General features: G+C 43.0%; 1 long non-coding RNA gene across 1 annotated transcript; it reads left to right on the top strand.

The window, feature by feature from the left end:
- The first annotated feature begins 1,773 nt into the window (after positions 1-1,773).
- LOC310703470 lies at positions 1,774-6,443 on the top strand. The gene is made up of 2 exons (XR_014524162.1): positions 1,774-2,485; positions 3,807-6,443. It is a non-coding gene; the product is annotated as an uncharacterized lncRNA (long non-coding RNA).
- Positions 6,444-12,885: the final 6,442 nt, after the last annotated feature.

The raw sequence follows: 12,885 nt of genomic DNA, 5'->3' as shown, positions 1-12,885 counted from the left end.
CAAAGCCACTTCTGGCCTGCCCAGGAGGTGGGGTTGCGGGCTTCACGCCCATCCCCCACGTGAGCGGGGGCTGGTTTCAGCCCCCGCAAGAGCAAGGGAATCCCTGCCGTATCTGCCCTACTTAGGGCCGGGCAGAGGGGGCTCGCCCTCTTTTAGCCGGCTAGCCCCCACGTTTGTTTCCCGCATATCAGCTGTTCCTGTTTGTCGGGGATCTTATCTGCGTTGCCTGGAGCGTTCCTGCCTTGCTTCTTTGTTCTTGAGCTGCAGGGCACCTCGTGGAATTTGCTGTAGCTTCACAGAAAAAGCTCCTTTTCTTTTACAGAGAATTTCCAGCATTCGCGGCTGGTGTTGCTTGATTTCTAAACTGCTTGATGTTCAGGAGTTCTTGTCTCTAGTTTTGGAGCTGAAACCAATTTGGGGCTTTTCTCCTTCTGGGGGTTTCCCCCTTTGCGCTCCATTCCAGCTGCTGCAGTTTAACACCGGAGCTGTAATTGAGCTAAAATCACTGTGTGTGTGTTTGTGTGCTTTCCTTCCAGCATCTCTTTCACGTCTACAGTTTTACAGGGAGCTCTGTGTGTTGCGGTGCAAGTTCCCTGCCCTCAGGAGCTTCTCGTGCCTGCTGCTGCATGCCCCCTTCAGAGGAATTTAATTCATTTTTGTGGAGCTTTTTCTGCTGATCCGTTGCTTGCCCTCGGCTGTTGACTGCCTGTTCTGCAAGGAGCTCCTCTTCGTTATTTCCACGGAGGACGCAGCGCACCCATCCAATCAGGTTTTGCTGTTAGGGCTTCAGGTTTTAGCTAGGGGTTTGTGCAGGGGAGTGTGGTGCAATTATGCAGAACGGCAGCTGCGGGAGGAGAGCGGGCTGCATTTTGTGCCGGTTGTGTTTCATTTTCTTGCCGGGGTGAGGGGCAGAATTTCTTGTTAAATAATCATTTCAGCAGCATTCTTGAGGGGGTGAGTGGCTTCCACAGAGCATCGCTTCCTCTACAGGCTGTTTTATTTTCGCGCGGAAGCTTAGACTTGGAAAGCCTCGGTAGCAGCTGCGCCGTTGCCGGGCAACCAGCGCGCCCCGCCCGCCATTTCATCCGCCCATGTGCCCTTCCGGGCGGCCGCCATTTTACTATAGGCATTCCACGTGGGAAGTAACTTTACAAACCCTCCCTTTTAAGCTTAACCGGCGAGAAAACCAGGGGAATAAATAACGTTCATAAGGGTTACGTGGGGAATGCCTGCAGGTTTTGCTCTTGAGGCTGCGGAATTTTTCAGTGTTAAAGGGCTAGCGTTAAGTGTTTTCGCACGTGTTCATTGTCGCTAGGCAACGGCCGCGATTTTGATTGCCCACGTGGCCTTGTGGCGGCAGCCATTTTATGAGAGGCAAAACCACGTGGGAGCTATCTCCTTTTCGAGTGCCCCTCACTTTCTCGTTGGTTATAAATTCAAAAGCAATATAAGCAAAGGAAATAAACATAAGCAATATAAACAAAGGATGATGGCGCAATTAAGAGCCTAGCTTAAATAAGAGCGCACAAGGGGCTGCAGGGAGCCCTTCCTCTTGGTGCATAAGCTTGTATAGAGCTGGCTACAGCATCTCTGGCTAGGCTGATCTTAGAATTGATATCCTATAATTAATTTGACTGCTTTTGTTTATACTTACACTCTTGAGAATTTCATTAGTCAATTCATAGTTATAAGGAAAAAGATATCCGGGTTTTATATCATTTGATTTATTAAAGGGCTTCTTCGCCTGCAAAATAATCTTTGCATACAGGCCAAACAGGTTTTGCAGGGGGCTTGTGTGCTGTTTTGAATACCTGCGCCAAACATTTGACCAGAGGCAACTGAAATCACAAGAGAAGTATGTGGCAAAGGCGACTGCTTTCAATTCACTGTAAAAATGTGCCTTGTGACTATTTGCATCAGTATATGAACTGACGTTATGCTCTTCATTGGCACCCATCTGTCTTGGGAGACAATGGAAGAGAGAGCCTTTGGGGGCAAAGCCAACATTATGTTATGGTTTTATTTATATTCCGCTTTCTTTTGCCGCCGAAACAGTGGCCATATGAGAGAAAGATGCAATCAAAGTATGGAAATGCAACCAAAGGTAAAAGGTAAAGGACCCCTGGATGGTTAAGTCCCATCAAAGGCGACTATGGGGTTGCGGTGCTCATCTAGATTTCAGGCCGAGGAAGCCGGCGTTTGTCCACAGACAGCTTTCCAGGTCATGTGGCCAGCATGACTCAACTATTTCTGCCGCAAGGGAACACCGTGGTGGAAACCAGAGCACACGGAAGTGCCATTTACCTTCCCGCCGCAGTGGTACCTATTTATCTACTCAAACTGGTGTGCTTTCAAACTGCTAGGTTGGCAGGAGCTGGGACAGCAACAGGAGCTCACACCGTTGTGGGGATTCAAACCGCCGACCTTCTGATCAGCAAGCCCAAGAGGCTCAGTGATTTAGACCACAGCGCCACCCGCATCCCAGGTACAACCCGATCGTCCACTGTATAAATGCTATGAAATAAACCAATAAGCTGCCCACACACCCCGGAAACCACCACCGATATGTGAAAGTTCTTACTTGTCTTCATGGGTAGAGCTAGCTGGCCAAACCTGACACCTCCAGCAGACTGCTATTCTGCAGCAAGATAGTATCCACCTCCCAGCCAGCGATAGTCTTGCTGCTGTTCCTTGCCTCCTGTCAGTTATGGGGTTGTTGGTAAATTTTGCATATGTGTCAGATCATGGAAAGGTAACAGTAAAAGCATACTGTATAGAAGGGATAAAATGCAAAAATGTTTTACAAGTCAATTGCTTCTTTTTTTTGTTTTGCATTTTTTCTTCTATGGTATGTCTAGTATGCTTATTTCAGAGCTTTCCTGGCATGTTTTTTGCCCGTTCCTATCCTTCACCAGCCACGCTTCAACCTTATTTACCTTTGGCTTAATTGTATGTCTGTCCGTTTGTTTACTTGTATTGCCATTTTTACCCTGCCTTTCTGTGGCAAGCATCTGCAAGGCAGTTTACAGTGCAAAAATCACCAATCAAAAAACGGGTTGAAATGCGGTCAAAGCCATAACAGAACAGCAACGTACTCTATGAAACATCATAGGTAAAGGTAAAGGGACCCCTGACCGTTAAGTCCAGTCGTGGCCGACTCTGGGGTTGCGGCGCTCATCTCACTTTACTGGCCGAGGGAGCCGGCGTTTGTCCGCAGACAGTTTTTCCGGGTCATGTGGTCGGTATGACTAAGCCGCTTCTGGCAAAGCAGAGCAGCGCACGGAAACGCCATTTACCTTCCTGCCAGAGTGGTACCTATTTATCTACTTTCACTTTGATGTGCTTTCGAACTGCTAGGTTGGCAAGGAGCTCACCCCGTCGTGGGGATTCAAACCGCCGACCTTATCAGCTAGCCCTAGGCTCTGTGGTTTAGACCACAGCGCCACTCACGTCCCTTAAAACATTATAGTGCACAGCAAAATAAAAGAAAAACTTTTAAGGAAAAGGCGCCTGCCTGAAAAAGTGCAGTAAACCCGCAACTTATGTGCATTTAACTTGTGTGTGTTCAGCTTTATGCTCTTTGCAAATTTTTTAAAAAGAGAGAAAAGGGCTGCGGCAGGTGTCCAGGGAAAAAGACTTTGACCATTCTGCCCACCATTGAACCCAATATGTTCTGACTATACGCAATTTTGGCTTTAGGCATGATACCTGGAATGCTACTCCCACATAAGTTGTGGGCTTACTGTATCTGAAAGATCCCATTTCAAAACAGATTAAAAAAACTCTCCTTGTTGGCTGTTCTACAGTTTGGGTGCCCCGATGGCAAATTCTCTTGCTCGAATCCCCCATACTTGGTGTGGCGAGGGGACCATGCCTTCAGAAACAGAGCACAGATCTCATGGAGGCTCATACAGAAGAAGGTGAGTTGCTCTCGGGAACAAATCCAATTCAATATGCATCATGCCAAATGTATTTCCTGGCCTTACTAAGGGAATCCTGTCCATTTTTTTACTGCCAAACAAGACGGGAAGACAGTTCTTTGAAATGGCAAAGATTCCTTTATGTCTATACTGCAAAGCCACTAATTGAAGAAGAAAAGGGAGAGGCTTGGCTCCAGACCCAGGCATGACGATGACCTGGTTTGAATGTAATGTTAAATCATACTTTTGAGATGGGTATTTAAGCCCATTTTATTCAAGTGGGGCATTAAAAAAAGTTTTGTTTTTTTACTTAAACCTTGGAACTCATTCACTTGGTACTAAATTATGATTTAGTGTTACATCTGAATGCAGCTGTTATGTGGAGAGAGATGGGCTACAAGTTGATATGTACTCATTTAGCCCACAATTACTGGCTGATCCCGTGATTTCATGGGTTCACTTCCTCCCCCTCCCCCCCCCCCCCGTTCCAATATCATAATCTCCCATTCCCTTATTCTTTAGAGAAATGAGAGCATTATTATTTTTCCATATCCAGAAGAATATTGTGTCCTGAATACTGGGGGAATTTGGCGTTTTCGTAACGGCATCAGGAGGAGTTATGTATGTTCAGATCATGTGCGACCAACATGCTGCCATAAACTGTGCAGATCATCCCCAAGAGATGGCCGGACGGAATAATTCCACCATGTTGTTGGCACATATTAACATCAAGGAGACAGCAATAAAAAGGTCTATACTCTGATCCCATGGCAAGAGGTCTGGTTTCACAGCAGCCTCTTTACTGCATAACACTTTTATGACTAAGTAAAAGCTAAAAGTAGCAACTTAAGCATTGGCGAGTAATGGTTAAGGCAAACTTGATTGCTGACTCAGTTATATTCAGGTAAATGACAGGCTGAGTTCTCATCACTTTTGACTCTCCCACTTAGTGCAAACATTTCCTGACTTATTTTAAGATCGGGAGTTATTATGTATGACTTTAGAGATGACTGATGTCCTCCAGTGGTGTCCAAATGTTTTCAATTACCTTTGATCCAGCAGTGGGGATTATCATTTCACTTCTCCTAACCTCGTGTTCTTTCATACTTATGTCAGAACTGGTCTGCAGCTATTCTCTCAACTACACTTTATTAAATCTGCTTCTCCCTCAGAGACATTTCACAAAGCTGTTTTAAAATATACAGGGGGGCAATCCAGATAATGTTAAATACACTTCAGTACCCTTGAAACCAACATTGAATGTATGCTTAGATCCCATTAGTTTCAATTGGAAACAGGAAATCAGGAGCCCAGATTTTACACTTCCTGGGCAATACCCAGCTAAGGAATACTCAAAATAGATGTGCTGAAACCAGTGGACTGGATTTCAATAGGTCTACGGTATGAATAACATTTCAGATATTGATTCCTTCCACAGTTCTATTTTCTAATGACACATACAATACCATCCTAAAGCTGCACTCCTATAATACCTACCTGGGAGTAAATCCCATTGGGAAATACTTCTGAGTAGACATGCATAGGATTTATCTTCCAAATGAGTACTTCTAAGTAGGGTAAATATTTTAAGTAAATATTGGCAATTATCAGAAAGTTAAAAATGACCCTTTTTAAAGTAATTTAAATGCCATTGTTTTCATCAGGACTAAAATGTGACTAACAGTAAAAAAATCTTTGCAAGTTTACTTAGAAGTGAAGTCCACTGAGTTCACCAGGGCTTACTCTCACATGCGTATACATAGAGTATACCTTGAGTCTCTGTTAGGGGAAAAGGTGGGATACAAATAATAATAATAACAACAATAATTAGGATTGAAGAGTAACTTTCTCTAGACTGGGTCCAAAAATGCACCCCAGGCTGCTACTAGAGTTAATTCTCTCTGCTTATCCATCCTGGAAAGTAGCAAAAGTGATTAAGGAACATTATCAAAATGAGAGTGAACGTTAAAGTGGGGCGGGGGGGACAACCTCCAAACCCTCTCAAATAGGAGAAGTGGAAAGAGAGTTAAGAAGGGAGTTTGAAACATAGAATTCTCTATTTCAGGTTTTAAAAACCTTTTTTCTAAGATTTCTCCTACACACACAAAAATAAAACCAGCAGGGGCACAAATGCAATTTCCTGTCCTATCTTTTCCCCCAGTTCATCTTCTGTCTTAGCTATAGTGGTTAAACGCTACAAGAGGTTTTCATCAATAATTAACAATTTGTGAGAAATGTTAAGGCTTTGCTATGATGAACTACCTTAATTGTCAAGAACAGACCTATACTCCACCAACAGCATACAAATCAATATGGCTAACCTGATCCAAAACACCCACCCACCTCACTCACACACGAAAACAAAGATCACCACAGCCAATCACAAGCAAACAATCACACCCTAGGCCAACCCCAACCTCTCTCACCACCAAAGGAACACAAGTGAACAACACAAGCAACGCTGACACCAAACTCTACATACATTAAACATAATAGAAACACCGCCACCCGACCCCACCCCCATCCATCTTCCCTCTCTCCACCCCCCCTTTCTTTTTTCTTTTTTCTTCTCTCCCTAATGCCTCAACAAATGAAACGGATTTGTAAAAATGTTACCTGGAAGAAAAACACACACGAGGCATTACACTTCTGTAAAACAAGAAAATCCTTAATAAAATATTTTTTTTAAAAAAAAGAACAGACCTATACTCCAGACTTTTTTTCAGGGGGAACTCACTGGAACCCAGTTCCAGCCCCTCTTGGGTGGGTGCCATTGCCACTCTAAGAGAAAGAGGGAGATGTTCATAGTGAGTTCCTGCACCTCTTTTTCTAGAAAAATAGCACTGCCCATACATGGATGGCTTGTACACCCCAGGTAGTGTGGTTGCTGACCTTGAGCCAGACATCCTGCAGAGTGAAGTCAAATGGGCCTTAGAAAGCACTGCTGATAACAAGGCCAGTGGAAGTGATGGTATTCCAGCTGAACTATTTAAAATTTTACAAGATGATGCTGTTAAGGTGCTACACTCAATATGCCAGCAAGTTTGGAAAACTCAGCAGTGGCCAGAGGATTGGAGAAGATCAGTCTACATCCCAATCCCAAAGAAGGGCAGTGCCAAAGAATGCTCCAACTACCCCACAATTGGACTCATTTCACACGCTAGCAAGGTTATGCTTAAAATTCTACAAGGCAGGCTCAAGCAGTATGTGGACCGAGAACTCCCAGAAATGCAAGCTGGATTTAGAAGAGGCAGAGGAAGCAGAGACCAAATTACAAACATGCGCTGGATTATGGAGAAAGCTAGAGAGTTCCAGAAAGACATCTACTTCTGCTTCATTGACTATGCAAAAGCCTTTGACTGTGTCGACCACAGCAAACTATGGCAAGTTCTTAAAGAAATGGGAGTGCCTGATCACCTCATCTGTCTCCTGAGAAATCTCTATGTGGGACAAGAAGCTACAGTTAGAACTGGGTATGGAACAACTGATTGGTTCAAAATTGGGAAAGGAGTCCGACAAGGCTGTATATTGTCTCCCTGCTTATTTAACTTATATGCAGAATTCATCATGCGAAAGGCTGGGCTGGATGAATCCCAAGCCGGAATTAAGATTGCCGGAAGAAATATCAACAACCTCACATATGCAGATGACACAACCTTGATGGCAAAAAGTGAGGAGAAATTAAAGAAGCTTTTAATGAGGGTGAAAGAGCGCAAAATATGGTCTGAAGCTTAACATCAAAAAAACGAAGATCATGGCCACTGGTCCCATCACCACCTGGCAAATAGAAGGGGAAGAAATGGAGGCAGTGAGAGATTTTACTTTCTTGGGCTCCATGAATTTGGTGACGGCAGTCACGAAATTAAAAGACGCCTGCTCCTTGGGAGAAAGGTGATGGCAAACCTAGACAGCATCTTAAAAAGCAGAGACATCACCTTGCCAACAAAGGTCCGTATAGTTAAAGCTAGGGTTTTCCCGGTAGTGATATATGGAAGTGAGAGCTGGACCATAAAGAAGGCTGATCGCCGAAGAATTGATGCTTTTGAATTATGGTGCTGGAGGAGACTCTTGAGAGTCCCATGGACTGCAAGAAGATCAAATGTCTCCATTCTGAAGGAAATCAGCCCGGTTGCTCACTGGAAGGACAGATCGTGAAGCTGAGGCTCCAATACTTTGGCCACCTCATGAGAAGAGAAGACTCGCTGGAAAAGACCCTGATGTTGGGAAAGATGGAGGGCACAAGGAGAAGGGGACGACAGAGGATGTGATGGTTGGATAGTGTTCTCGAAGCTACCAGCATGAGTTTGACCAAAATGCAGGAGGCAGTGGAAGACAGGAGTGCCTGGCGTGCTCTGGTCCATGGGGTCACGAAGAGTCGGACACGACTAAACGACTAAACAACAACAGCAGCATACTCGGTGTATTTTCATGGAATGATGCCATCTACCATCCCTTACTGTTAAAAGCATGCTCTACAAAGCTGTTAAATCAGAGAACTTTGATAACTGCCAATTTTATTCTCTTGAAGGAAACAGGACAACAGGACTGAACTGAAGGGTTCCTATATATCTTGGTTCTGGATAACAGCCTAAGTGATTTATTCAATGCGTTTTAGAGAGCCTTGCTTATGACAGGCTCTGTTAACACAAACGTGAAACGCAGTGCCACAATCCAGCCAGGAGTTTCCAGAACACTTACTTTAGTTAACATAAAATAACTTGGTACCCAACGATGAGCAATTAGATGTCCACTCTGATAAACACCTGGACTACAAAAGGTGCTGAATCATTATCTTTTTGTAAACAAAATTTACAAAATAGGGACAACGGAGAGGGGATTATTGCATCTGGATTTTTATTAACGCAACGATTCCACCTCCTTATGCTTTAGCGCTAAATATATCTTTATGGTACTCACACTCCACCTTGGTGATGATAATGCTCTGAATTATTTTATGCGACCAGCTGCTTTTGTTTTTGTACTCCTTATCACTTCTACAAACCAGGGACATATTAACTGTTATCAGGTATCGCAGTACAGTGTGGCACCCCCCTTATTCTCATTAAGGTTTTACATTCTCAAGTGGGGGGCTTGTTTTCTCTTGCTCAGCCACTTTCTGAGACGTGGCAGGAAGCTGTGTGTCAGCAATATTATATTTGGTTTCAAACATCCATGGAGAGAGGGTGATTTTTGAAATGAGCTCAGAGTATAATGGATCCCATGGCAGAATGAAGCTTTCACAATGTACTGTACTGTGGTTGGGAGGAAGTCAGTATTCTGTCACTTATCTAATCAGGTATGATACACATTTTTTAGGATTGCTGTAAGTCTATGCTGACTTGAATGAAGGCATAATATAAGACCAAGAGGTTTGTCTTTTAAACATCTGGGTGTCCCAGGCTAATAAGGTTCTGATCTACTATGGAGGACAAGGCAGTGGGGACCACTTCACATTCAAAACACACACACACTCACACCTCCAGCCACAGCTATTAAGATAAGCTCAGAGAGTCCTTTTCACATGTACAGTACCCAGTCTGAAGGGCTGGAACACACATTTTGTGTGTTCTTGGTGGCTATTTCAGTTGTAGGACTCTTGTCCCTATAAGTCCACAGAAGTCCATATTCAAATGAGTTTAAAGGAATGGGGAAATTCATACAGGAAGTTCAAGGAAGTTAATGTACTGATTGATTAATCAGTTAAAGCCCATATGGATAATCGACTAAGTTTAATAACTAAATCTCATATGGAAGCTGCTTACAAAACCCCAAGAGCCATCTCACATTATGCCTGCAGCAGCAGCCACTGCAGCCCATCTCCTTCCTCCATGACCAGGATTCCTAATTTTTGGCATTTCTTTCCCATCTCCTCCCCAATCTGTATGTACTATTCTGTTCTTAGTTAAAGGCTGCATACACAACTCTCTCCCCTCCCCCCCCAAAAAAAATATATATTCAGGGATTCTTTCTCTGTGGATTTGTTCCAGCTAATTTGTTAGTTTTTACTCTAAACTGCTATTTTTAGGAAACGCGGGTATAATTGCAGATTGCTTGTTTCAAAGGGTGGAATTAATTTCGCTGCATGAAAACATGCTAAATTTTCCTAGTAGCATATTTTCAGTCTATATATAACATGATGCATTCCAAGGAACAAAACATATGATCGATAGCTGGAGGGGAAATTTATGGCATTGCATGTTAAATAAAAACGCTTTCTAATGCAGATTTCCAAAACAGAAGGCAGCATTCATAGGCAAACCGTTCCCTGTGTATTTACCATGCTATTTTGGCATCAGATCTGTAAGGAAAGGGAAATACAACAAACAGCAGCTAGAAAAACTGATGCTCCAGAGGAGAAAACAATGTGGGTTCCTCTTCTTAGGCTACAGTATGTACCCATTTATAGCACAAAAAATAATAATTTTTCCTTACCTGGAGACATTCACACTTGTCTCCAACGTTCTGCTTTCAATCTAGATTGATTCTAGATCCCACTGTACATAATAATAATATTATAATAATTTATTATTTATACCCCGCCCATCTGGCTGGGCTTCCCCAGCCACTCTGGGCGGCTTTCAACAAAATATCAAAATACAGTAATACCTGCAGCCATTCAGTTGTCTTCTCAGTTTTGTGTGCCCGTTCATTTCAGTGAAGGGTGTGCATGCAAAGGAAGGCATGTAAAGCTCAGCTCCTTCAGTTTAAATGAGCTTGAAGGTTCATATACAGGAGGTCCAGGGAACTTCATGTATTCATTCGGTCACCTGCACTCATTACTACTTAATGGACTCTATGGGCATGACCCAACCAAAGTTAAGAAGTTTGAATTTAAGTTGAGGGACTTCGTTGAAATCTCTTCCCCCTGAAACCCATGGCATTTGCAAGGGCTCAATTATGTTTTGTGTTCCACTCACATCACATCAGCTTATCGTGACCAGTGCTTGCTTACTAAATAAATGCTAAACACATTGTGGTTGTTTTCCTGTGGTTGGTTACCTGGGCTGGAGTGCTGAATCCCTTATATCTTGCAAGTGCCACCCCCACCCTCATCTTTGTTTTGTACACAAAAGCCATTCCAGTTGGCAAATACGTGCAGCGCAATGGCCCCGTAACATATTGACACATCAATCTAAAGCATTACTCGACACCAGAAAAGGACAGTCCTCCTAAATCATGGCCCTTAACTTGCTCAATGACTGCTGCAGTGATCTGACTGCCACAGCGCTTGTTACAGATCTAGATCAATACCTTGTGGAGGCTTAGGGTGCGCAAACTGCATTTCCTTAAGCGCATAGTTGCTTAGATCTAGCACAAAAAGCATTTGGCATTAATCACCTTGGCAAGCTGGATATATGTTTCAATCAGACCTTTTGTGTCAAGGCTACAAAGAACGTCAATGCCACCCTTAACTCCCACCACATGCTGGTTATCAGGCAATCTCGGAGAAACAAATCTTTTTATTAATCAAACAACCTCCTGGATCTGACCTGAGAACAACAAAACATTAAACAAAACCCCATAGCCATGCCAGCCAGCATTCTTTATCCTTATTCAGAAAAATAGAAAAATGTATCATCTTTGTTTTCCAACGCATTTGTGAATTCTCAAAACAAAAATATTTTAACATTTTCAATCTAATCAGAACAGGCAAGGGTACATAACATGTAAAATATGCGTCCTAAATCCCAACTATCAAATCCGTTTATCTGAGATGGAGAAGAAAACAAAAAGCATAACAATACCAATCAAACATGCATAAACCCCTCAACAGATTCCCTCAAAATTATCCAGAATTATCCCCGAAAGGGTGGGGGGTCGAATCTCTTACGAGCCTAAGTGCATAATGAAAACCTTATATTCATCTAAATTTTGAATACAGATTAAAAATAATGGAAATGGGGATTCCCTGAAAAAGTCATTAGTTCTGGGGATCACAAATTTTAATGATCTTTATTTATTTGGGTCACTGAGTAACTTCAAATGAAAGCTAAGTTAAAAATTGATGGGAGCACAGTTCCTTATTTCTGAAATAAAAGTTCACTATTATATAATTTTACCAAACCATCCCTTTGGGCTTCTTATTTGAATCTGACCATCCGAAGCCTAAGTTTGTTCAGTAAGTTCAGCCTCAGTTTGTTCTGTGCCCCATCTCTAAAGTGAACTTAATATATTAATACATGATATTAACACTTTCCTTTCTACCCCTTCAGGCACTCCCCTAATAGTTTAGCTTTATTACTATACTGGCCAGAGTCCATAACAGAATCGCAAAAACACAACCCATACATAAAATGGTTAAAAATATTACTCATATCTGAGAAATTGTTTCCCAGAAGAAATGTGAGGTTGTTCTTATTACTGTGATGATGACTGCAGACTCTCTAAATCATGCAAAAGATTTGGCTGGGTAGTTCCATTCAATATCTGAAATTCTTCCCCTTTAGGGTCTGGCCTACTTTTTAAGACATCCTTATCCTTAGCTTCAGAATGCTCCCTTATATTCTGGGTACTTTCAGACTGTTAGCATTTTGCAGGAGGTATTCAAGCACAAGCTGAGAAATATGGCTTTGCGAATTAAAATGTACTAAAGTGCTCTGTTGCCCCTGGTGCAACAAATTCACTTCAAATAAAACTGGACCGTTTGCAGTTTGGAAAGTGACGGGGAATTGCAATGAAAAGTGTGGAGTGAATGAATGATTGACAGGAAGATGTACAAAGACCCTGCCTGCAAGCCCTTGGAGTGACCACAAGCCCTACCTGCTTCCCACACACCTTCTGGCTTCCTCTTTCTTCCCTGTCCTTTGCACCCTGGACTCTCTCACTCTCTGAAGGGATGCAAAGCAGGCAGATGAAGCAGGAATGGAGAGACAATGCACCCTCCCAGTGACCCCACCCTCTCTGACCTACTGGATTGTTGATTGAGAGGCTTCATTGCAACAAGCAAAAGACAAGAGATTTACAG

The sequence above is a fragment of the Podarcis liolepis genome, assembly GCF_965112155.1.
Source record: "Podarcis liolepis genome assembly, chromosome: 3".
In the NCBI taxonomy this organism is placed as follows: Eukaryota; Metazoa; Chordata; class Lepidosauria; order Squamata; family Lacertidae; genus Podarcis; species Podarcis liolepis.
This window is presented reverse-complemented; position numbering and strand designations above follow the sequence as displayed.